The sequence below is a fragment of the Paroedura picta genome, chromosome 3, assembly GCF_049243985.1.
Source record: "Paroedura picta isolate Pp20150507F chromosome 3, Ppicta_v3.0, whole genome shotgun sequence".
NCBI lineage: Eukaryota > Metazoa > Chordata > Lepidosauria > Squamata > Gekkonidae > Paroedura > Paroedura picta.
Genome location: NC_135371.1, coordinates 67,918,440 through 67,928,643, shown reverse-complemented (window position 1 = coordinate 67,928,643; position 10,204 = coordinate 67,918,440). Strand labels below are relative to the sequence as shown.

Genomic DNA, 10,204 nt, shown 5'->3' with positions numbered 1-10,204 from the left:
CTCTGACTGGGGTTTTAATGATGAGTCTGAATTACTTCCTACTGGTATTTTATGATTCTATTTTGTTTTATTTTGTTAATTACCCTGGAGAGGCCATATTGAAATTTTCTAAATAAATTAAAATACACATGAATTTGCTGCTGCTAGAGTCACCATTCTCTGCCTCTTCTGTTTCTCCAGGGCAAAGGGTCCCCTGATGCAGTGAAATCTCACTTGGGTGCCCTGTCCTGCAGCAATGGGGGGGGGGGGAGGTGAAATAGTGCTTCTGATTTTCCCATGCGAACTCTACTGTTTTCCATCCAGGTTTTTACTGCCTTGCCTTCCCCGGCTTCTTGAATTCCCTGTTTCCTTTTCCTCTCCCTTTCTCCTTCCACAAGTGGGTAGGGAAGGAGAGAGAGAGGAGTGCAAGAGCCCTTCTGAACAAAGTCTTGCAAAAACAACAAAACACAGCACAAGCCTTATTCAGCAACTCAGGCTCTTCTCCCTCTTCCAGGTATGAGGGCTCTTGAAGAGTTGATCAGAAGGAAAAGAAGCACCCCTGAGTGACTGGCTATATCTTTATACAGGTAACATTAGGGAGAGGGTGGTGAGTGAGCAATCGGCAGTCAGTGGACCCCTTCTCTGCAGGAAGCATTTTTTTTACTTATTTAGTAGAGTGTTTTCAGTCCTGACCCCAATCTTCTGGAATGCCCTCCCGGCAGATGTTTGGAACCTGGGGTCTCTTCTGCCAGGCCTGCAAAACCACCCACTTCTGTTGGTGGTAGGCCTTTATTTCCCTGGTAGGCCTTTAGTTCCCCCTGGCTCATTAATGATTTCAAGCGCTTCACCTCTTTTAGACTGGTGGGGTGGGAATGAGTCTTAATGTTTTTATTGCCATTTGTTGTATTCATGTTTTAACTATGGTTTTAATTCTTGTAAGCTGCCCGGAGCCTGCCTTTAGGTGGGAAGGGCAGGATAAAAATGTAAAGCATAAATCTTTGTATTCCACTTTCCTTCCCAGTGGAGAACCAAAGCAACTTGCATTGTTCCTATCCCCTTCATTTCATCCTGCTAGGTAGATTAGGCTGAGAAAGACATTGCAACTGGTGCTAAGTTACCCTTTGGCTGGCATAGAAAAACCTTCTTGAACCAATCCAGTCTTGCATAGTTTGTGGAAAGCCAGGAGAAACAGGAACTTCTATGACCTCCTCAGGCCCACCATTCCATAAGGGGGGAGGGGCACAGCAGGGAAGGTCCGTGCATGGGCAGTTGCGGATTTTGCCCATTGGCAGAAGACCTTGCTCCAGTGAGTGAAACCGCTCTGTTGGAATGCTTTTGACCCAGAGCTGGCATTTCCTTAAATCTCATGTTCCCTTTGGATGTTCCCTGTCCCTCGCCCAGTTGTGCTGACATCCAGCAGGCTGAGCACCAAGGCTGATAATGGCGCTGTCAGTCCATGGTGGTGTCTGGTAGTGAAGAGCAGGCACATGGCCCTGTCCAAGGTAGCTGGGGAGCTTATGCATTCTGTTTTATTGATCAGACATGATGTGGTTAGCAAAAAGGCTTCCTTAACTCTTGTTGCCCAAGTCTGTCTCCTTGTCTTCCGGGCTGCTCATTGTTTCGTGGAACCAGGTCAGAGAAGAAAGGAGAGTGCCAGCTCTGTCAAGGGCAGGGTGCTGGATACTCACAATGGTATATTCCAACTTGGCATGAAGAACCTCACCCCAGAGGGAGGCCCACAGAAGGCTGGCACTACAGTGATGTGTCTTTTAAAGAGGAATATTGGCCAGTTTGGAGTCTAGCAGGATTGGGAATGCAAAATGTTGGTTCAAGAGTTGCCAAAGCAACAAGGACCCAGCTGTCAAGGAACGCCTCATGTGTCGGCTAGACTTTGGCTACTCCTCCCTTGGAAGGGTCAGAGAGGTTGACAGAAGGTTAGTTCCACCAGTGCTGCTGCTCACCAACAAGTAATACTGGGTGGTTGCTGTTTTTGAAAAAAAAGGAGGGGATGCACTCCAATTCCCCCATAAATATGGGTGAAAATAAGCACAATTCAATTTGCAAATGGTGTGATGGCAAAATATGAGTTTTCTCCCATCATCTAGATTTTGAGTCAAAAGACAGAGTCCAGTTTCATGACATAGAAAACACTTTTGAACCCAAAACTCAGGGTTCTGTGGGAGCCATGATCATTTGCAAGAATTCCAAAAGGAATTAAACACTAGCAGAGAAGGAGAATTAGTTGCCTTTTGAGTCCCTGCTATGTTTTGTTTCAGCACTAATAAAAGACACATGCCTGGGAAGGATAGGCAAGACTCTGCTCCACGTGCCCCTCCCCTCATCCCAGCATCAGGAGAGGGGACAGTTGGCCAGCTTTCTACGGAGCTCGGTATGTTTTTCCTGGCATCCGACTGGCAGCACCAGAAGCCAGAACTGGAGACCATCCTGATCAGGGGAAGGCTAGAATAATAACAGAGGGGGGAACAGATGGAGCATGTGAGTGCTGGCTGCCTTGGCAAAGGAGAGAGCTACCAGGGTGCTTTGCCCTAAGACAGCCCCACTTTGCTGTTTGTGTGCCTGGATTGGGGGGCCTGCAGGCACTAATGTCTAATGTTTGCATGCAAAAGATGCACTTTGGGCATATGTGTGCAAAGCTTTGATGAATGTATCTGCATGCAAAGCCTATGTCTGCTTGTCCTTTTATGTCCGCATTGCATTTACAAGGAAATCTGTCTCTTGTGGTGTTCCCGGGTGCCCCCCTGTGGAGGAAGAGAGCAGTGGGATTGGGTTTGCCCTCTTCAGCACTTGCATGCAGCTGGAGTCTAGTGTGGCTTGGATCGCTATGTGACGACACAGGAGTGTCTCCCCACCCATTCTGACACATTTCCTCAATGCTGTCTGTGCTATATAAGCATCAAGTGCAGGTCAGGCTGCTCTGTTTCGGCTGCCCCCTAGGTGCTCTGGTACAAGAGCTTGGATGGTAAACAGCTGCATGCTTCCCTTGCCACCTTTTTCTCAATCCAATTGCCTTTGATGGTACTTTCTCAGAGGCCAGGCTCAGCTGCGCTCAGCAGGCCCAGGCCCTGAGACCAGCTGCCACCCGCTGTGCACCTTCTGTGCTGGGAGATGGGGATGGGCTCGGACTTCCCACTGCCCAGCCTCTTCTGTCTCAGCAGTGTCTCTGTCCAAGTGTTCGGAGAACCGGGTCGTGCAGGGGCTGGAGAGACATCAGAGTCAGGATGCTGCAGCTGGAACAGGGATGATGTCCTGCAACAAGGGACACGGCAAGGGAACTGAGGCTCTCTGCTGCTGGTTTGCCAGTGAAGTTAACCAATGGGTCAGATGCATGAGGGAAATGGCACTCTGCAAAATTCTAGGTTCTGGACACAGAATATACTGCACTTGAGAGGGAACAGCAGTGCCTCCATCTGCCACACTTGGCTCTGACCAGCTATAGAATGATGACCCATTGCAGCCGGAATAGGAAGTCAGGTGCCAAAAGGGGCTCATGTATGGAGGTTTGTGAAGCCTCCAGTCAGGACTGGAATTTGTGACAAGAGTGTGGGGAAATGGAGAAACAGCAGTGTGGAGACAGGAGCATCAATGTCTGTAGGCTGGCCAGTCTGAAAAACATGGCCAGAGCTGGTTTGGTTGCTTCTGCCCAGCTGCCTGGGGGTGTGACTGTGGGGGTCATTCATGCCTAAAAGGTGCCCCCTCCCCTGCATGAGATCACAATTGTCTCCATAGCAACTGGTAGTGAGCTCATGTGCAGGGGCTGTGACTTCAGCAAGAACAGATGGAGGTAAGAGTAGCAAAACATCCTGTTTTTATGCAAATGTTCTTACTAATATTTTTTTGTAAAAACAATGGAAGGTGGCATGTGCCAAGAGAGGCTCCCCCCCTCCTTTGTGTGCATACTCCTGTGTGTGGCATAGGGGGCTGCTATCCCCCATGGGGGAGGATTGTAAACTGCTCATCTTCCTCCTTCCAAAACTATTTCTGGACCATACAATCCCATCAGCATGAGGCCAAAAAGGACCTCCTTGTGAGAACTTGCCAGAACTGTGACCCAGAAGTCATCTTGGGTGGGAGGGGGTGGCTTTTTTACATACACAGACCTCAGCTTTATCCCTACCACCACCTATTTAACCTGGTATAGGTTTCCATTCACATTCCAATCTCATGGGTACTGCTGATCAGATTATTTCAGGAGAGTTTAATAAGCTCCTGTTTATTAAAATCAGATACAAAATCTGTTGCTGACCTGATGTCAGAGATGCTATCCTGGTCTCTTAGAGGCAGCTTAGCTTCCCAGCTGTGTACCTTTAATTGCCCTATTCCTAGCAGTGTTGCAGGCCATTTCTTTGAAGGAGGCATTGTTCCTGGGATTTGGCTGTGATTTGAGATGTCTGTGGTCAGGGCTGTTATGTTTCTGTGCTGCTGGGGAAAAGGTATGGGAGACCAGGTTAGAGGGATATATTTGATTCTAGGATTCCCTTGTGGGGCTGGAGCATATGAGGAGATCTGGCCTGGTCAGAGCAACAGGAGGAAAGCCTACCCAGATGCAGCACGGATCCCTGCTTTTGGAGTGCCCTCATCTAAGGCTGAAGTGGAATTTCATACAATATTGAAAAACAGGCAATTTTCAGAAGTGGACCTAGAGATTTTTGAGGTGATGGTTTTAATATGCAAATTCAAAATTAGAGGACTTGAGTGAGAGGTTTCTTTGATTCCATTTTAGGGTGAATGTGGGAGGCCCTAATAAATCACAACCAAAAAGAGCTCAATTTTTTTTAAGAAAGGAGGAGGGCTAGAATGATTACAAATATATGCTTTCTGGAAGCATTTGGTATTTTAAGACAGAATAACAGGGTGTTTCAGCTGCCAACGCTACCACAATACGCAAGCTAAGCCTCTCAGAAATGAAAATCCAAATGTCAACTTTTGACATTGATTTTTTAAAAATTATAATTTGATTTTGAACTGTGGAAAATAGTTGCAAATCCTCCCTATGATTTATTTCAGCTCTATCCTCCATTGAACTAAAGCAGTGGGGAAGAAGATAAATGGACTCCCACCACTGTTGGTTCTTTGACCCCTCCTTGGTGGGTGTTGTTGTTGTTGTTAGGTGCCAAGTCGTGTCCGACCCATCGCAACCCCATGGACAATGAGCCTCCAGGCCTATGACCTTTGGTGGGTAACCAGCAGCAAATCTTTCTCAGCCCTCAGAGGCCAATAAGGCTCATGGGAGGTGGGGCAGCGAGTTGCCAGGGGTTTCGTATCCTAGGCACTCTCACTCCCCCAGGTATTCTTAACCACGGGGTCCTACAGTACTCCCAGGCTCCTGACATTGCCCTCTCCTCCCCACAACACCAAGGGTCCTCCCCCTTCAACATTAAGGGGCCAGGTGTTCATGCCCCCACAGTGACTGGACTACATCAGGCTTCTTCCCATTGCCTCCTGTGCCCACTCATATTCAGTATAACAAAGAGAAGGCAAAGTTGTTTGGTTCCCCTCTAAACTGCTGATCGAGAAAGGGACTGTATGGCTAAAGATGATGGGAAGGAACTGGAAAGTGTGAGCATGAAAGCCAGTCACAGGAAGGGCTGTTTTCACTTAAAATTAGGGTTGCCAACCTCCAGGTGGGGCCTGGAGTTCTCCCAGAATTACAATTGATCTCTAGGTTACAGAGGTCAGTTCCTCTGGAAAAAATGACTTGGGTGGGTAGCCATGTTGGTCTGAAGTAGCACAACAAAATTAGCATCCAATGGCATCTTTAAGACCAACAAATATTCAAGGCATGAGCTTTTGTTATCTTATGATTCCTGTTCCATTGTCTGAGGAACTGTGCCTGTACACAAAAGCTCATGCCTTGAATAAATCTTTGTTGGTCTAAAAGGTGCCACTGGACTCGAATTTTGTTCTGGAAAAAATGGTAGCCCCAGCTTCCGAAGGCAGACTTTATGGCATGGAGGGTAGTGAGTCTCCACCAGCCTTGGGAAGGGGCCTCTCTCACTTTGGACCTTTTCACATAGAGACACACAGCAGAATTTCCCAATACCCAGGGCAGGAATAAGAAATCTTTGCTGGCTGAGAATTCTGCCGGGCATTTAACAACGAACATGAATGTACTACAGAACCAGAACCAGAACCAGCCTTAACAGATTAAAGAAATATTTATCTCCCCTGCTGAAAATTGGAAAAAGAAATTATGTACTGAGAAAGATCAGTATGAACGAAACACGTTAGGTCTGAAATTGCTGGTATTGATGGTGTACACACAGGTGCTTTGTGTGTGCCCAATAGATAAGATAATCTTTTACGGTAGTTAACCTTTTTGAATTTGAATAATAAATTTATGTTTTTCTGCATACAGCATTATCCCTAACCTTTGTGACTGTCAGAGCTCACCTGGAGGATGGCATCCCTAAAGGCATCGCATCCCTATTGAGCCCCCCTCCCCAAACTCTGCTCCCAAACCTCTAGGAATTTCCCAACCCAGAGTTGGCAACCCCATGTGAAATAGTTGCTGGGCAGCAAACTTGGTAATAAAAGAGGGCTGAGCTTGCGTGGCGGGAGGCGATGGCGGCATGCGCGTTTGCCTGTTAAGTTACCTCGTTGAGCAGGAAGGTTGCTCTGGAGACATCGATGGGCGGGGAGGGAGCCGGCTCGCCGGTGGGGCCTGGGGTGCGATGCCAGCTGGGAAGGAAGGAAGGAAGGAAGGAAGGAAGGAAGGAAGGAAGGAAGGAAGGAAGGAAGGAAGGAAGGAAGGAAGGAAGGAAGGAAGGAAGGAAGGAAGGAAGGAGGGGTAGCAGCGCCCCCGCCCTCACCACTTTCCCTGCCGGGCTGCTTCCAAGTGCCTGCCTCGCTCTGCCTTTGCCACTGGCTCACCTCCTGCTGACGATTGCTGTGTGCGCTGCGACCATGCATCCCTCTCCCCTCCGCCTCCCCTCTGCCTGGGGGTACCTGGCAAATTGTACTTATGTTAAAATTTAAAAAGATATATTTCAATACTATTTTTGCGTTCTATGCATTCTATGAAACTTTTTGTTGCTCCATATAGACCAAATTTTTAATCAAGAACCCCCCCCCCCCGATCAATGGTGTCCCGCTTGACCAATGTTGAAATCTGGCCACCTCACCATAGAACCCTCTAGAGCACCAGTTTTCAGGCTGAACTCCGGGAAACCTGGAAGCTGTGACCAAGCGGTCCTCACTGAGCAGACTCATGGAGCTGGCCAAGTTCTATGCTTTGTTGTCCTAGATATCTAGTTGAATCTGGGTGGGGGACAGGAAAAATATGTTCAGAGACCACAGGCAGTTCTTGTGATCTTTGAGGGATGAGAGTTCTCCTTGCCTGCAGATCTTCCTCTGCAGTGTATGAGGACAAAACTGAGAGCAAATTCTGTGTCAAGAGCTCTCAGTCTTTTTAAAAGTCTCTCACCAGAAGTACAAGGCCCTCATATGGATTTGGGACCATGGCACAAGCAGAGGAGGGTTTAATCCTCTCTCCCCACCCCGGTGCCATTTTCAAGATCTAAAAGGGTCCGAGGGGCATCATTTGCCCTGCTGTGAAAATGTATGTGAACTGCACTAGTAACCAGCATGTGTCAATTTTCGCACCTCATGACCAAAAAACACCCTACAAGAGCCAATCTGGCTTGAGAAAGCTTAAACCCTCTGTCCTCGTGGTGTGGTCTTGGTTCAAGCTGGGCCTCCTGGAACGAGAAACCGACTGAGTTTCCAGCATGTTATCTAGTCTGGGTCTGATCTAAAAGGCAGTGCTGGGAGTGTTCTCAGGTACAGGCCCATCCACACAAGGCAGGAGCAAATAGCACTCAGTGGGTAATGAGGAAGCACCCATGCTGTTAAACGGCAGATGTGAACCTGATCCATCCCTTGGGAACCAAACTACACACTTGGTGTAATGGTCAGAAGCAGCAGCTTCTAATCTGGCATGCCAGGTTCGATTCTGCGCTCCCCCACATGCAACCAGGTGGGTGACCTTGGGCTCTCCATAGCACTGATAAAGCTGTTCTGACCAAGCAGTGATATCAGGGCTCCCTCAGCCTCACCCACCCCACAGGGTGTCGGTTGTGGGGAGAGGAAAGGGAAGGCGACTGTAAGCCGCTTTGAGCCTCCTTCGGGTAGAGAAAAGCAGCATATTATAACCAGTTCTTCTTCTTCTAATGTTAGGAGAGCATGGTTCCTGCTTATTTCCAGGGTTTATGATGAATAGTAAAAGTGTGAAGTTTTGCCAGGGCTAGCAATGACAACCAATGGGTTCTATTGCTGGAGCCTATAAGATTTGCTGTTTCGGCTGAGTTATTTCACCCAGAATTGGCTAGTCTACTAGATAGTCCTTCAAATAGATTTTATAGTAAAGAAGATGTGAGGTAATCTGGGGATGGCATGAAGAAAGTGAGATATAAAAGGGAAGGGCCCCTTGCTAAGACATAGAGGATGCCCGTCCACATGAACCCGTTCAATTTTGCTAAAAATGAGAGACAATTCTGAAAACTGACTCTTCCTGCACTCTGTTCCCAACTTTACCAACCAAACTTCTTTAGCTTCCTGACCCAGGACTGCTTTTAGGACAGAGAAAAGCATTGGTGTGTGTGTGTGGGGGGGGGGGGTAGCTACTCAGGCACTGCCTGCATTAGACTTCCAGCAAGTCACAATCATGCTAGGATCAGCAGTTGGTGATTTCCCCATTATACAGAAAGAGTTTCTCTCCACCCCCTATAAATCAGCAATCAGCTGGGGACTGACAACCAGAGTGGACTGGAGGAGCAAAATGGAGCCTGATTCATAGGCTTGAAGTGGGAAGGTGCTGTTCTCATAGGTAGTACTTTGATGAGGGAAAGGCATATGGAGAATTCCAGCTCCCAAATTGCCTTTGGTATATCATGACAGGGAAAAGAACAAAGAACTGGGTGGTAAGATCATGGTGCTCATGAACTCCGTCTGAGTGGCCCTCAAGGACCCTGCCTGTCGAGCTACTGAGCCGGGCCTTCCTGCAGCTATATGGAATGAAGGGTTGACAGAATCAAGAAAGAGAGAGAGCAACAGCAGGATCTGCCACTGCAACTGCAGAAGTCTTCTACCTGGGTCCCCTGTTCTGGTTGTTCATTCTTGGAGAGGACAATCCTGTTCTTTGACAAGGCACTTTGACTGCCATGCTCCTCTGGGAAATAGGTTGCGGGGGCACCCACAGCACTGGCATCCACCGAGTCCTCCTTGTTAGCAGAGTAAGTAAGTCATAGAGAGAGAGAGAATGAGAGAGAAGCTTCCAAGAAGAAGCAGGAAATTGCCCCTAAGGGTAGGAATCTAGAGACAGACGAGAAGCAACACGTAACAGGAAAGGTCCTGACCTCACTGACCTAATGGTCTTCTTGCTGCCCCCTTCAGGCTCTTCTTCTCTTCTTATTTTTATACATCAGACATTGCCTATTCCAACACCCCTTCTCAATGTCTAGTGTACAAAGTCCACACGGTTCATCTTCTTAGGTAGACTTTGAAACTTCTCCCCGGAGAGTGGCTTGGTGAGCACATCTGTGATCATTTCATTTGTAGGACAGTAGTCCAGCTCAACAAGCCCATCTTCCTTCATGTTTCTTCATGTAGTAAGAGTAGTTCAGCAGTGGAATAGGCTGACTAAGGAGGTGGTGAGCTCCCCCGCACTGGCAGTCTTCAAGCAAAGGTTGGATACACACTTTTCTTGGATGCTTTAGGATGCTTTGGGCTGATCCTGCGTTGAGCAGGGGGTTGGACTAGATGGCCTCTATGGCCCCTTCCAACTCTATGATTCTATGATTCTTACAAGGTGATGCTTCACATCAATGTGCTTAGTTCTCGAGTTGATTTTCTCTGTTAGTGCAAGCTTTATGCACCCTTGGTTGTCTTCATAAAGTTGCCCTGGCTTGGGTTCTTCTATCCCTAAGTCTTGCATGAGTTGCAGTATCCTCTTCAGTTGTCTGCATGCTTTTGCTGCGGATACATATTCAGCTTCAGTTGTGGAAACAGCTACGCTTTCTTGCTTCCTGCTGCTCCAGCTGATTACTCCGCTGCCATAGTAGAATAGGTGACCACTTGTTGACTTTCTGTCAGTAGTGTCTCCTACCCAGTCGGCATTCATGTATCCCACCAGTCTGGGATTGTCATATGTTGGTAACTACAGTTTCAGATGTGCAGTACCTACCAGTACCAGTCAGGTACTTTGTGC

The 10,204-nt window shown here is 47.8% G+C and overlaps 1 protein-coding gene across 1 annotated transcript in view; it reads left to right on the top strand.

Moving 5' to 3' along the window:
- Positions 1-233: 233 nt before the first annotated feature.
- UNC5A (unc-5 netrin receptor A) overlaps positions 234-10,204 on the top strand; it is a 167,104-nt gene continuing 157,133 nt past the window's right edge. Inside the window, exon 1 of the mRNA XM_077326272.1 lies at positions 234-566. The gene's annotated coding sequence lies outside the window, so the exon portion shown is untranslated. The remainder of the gene's footprint in view (positions 567-10,204) is intronic.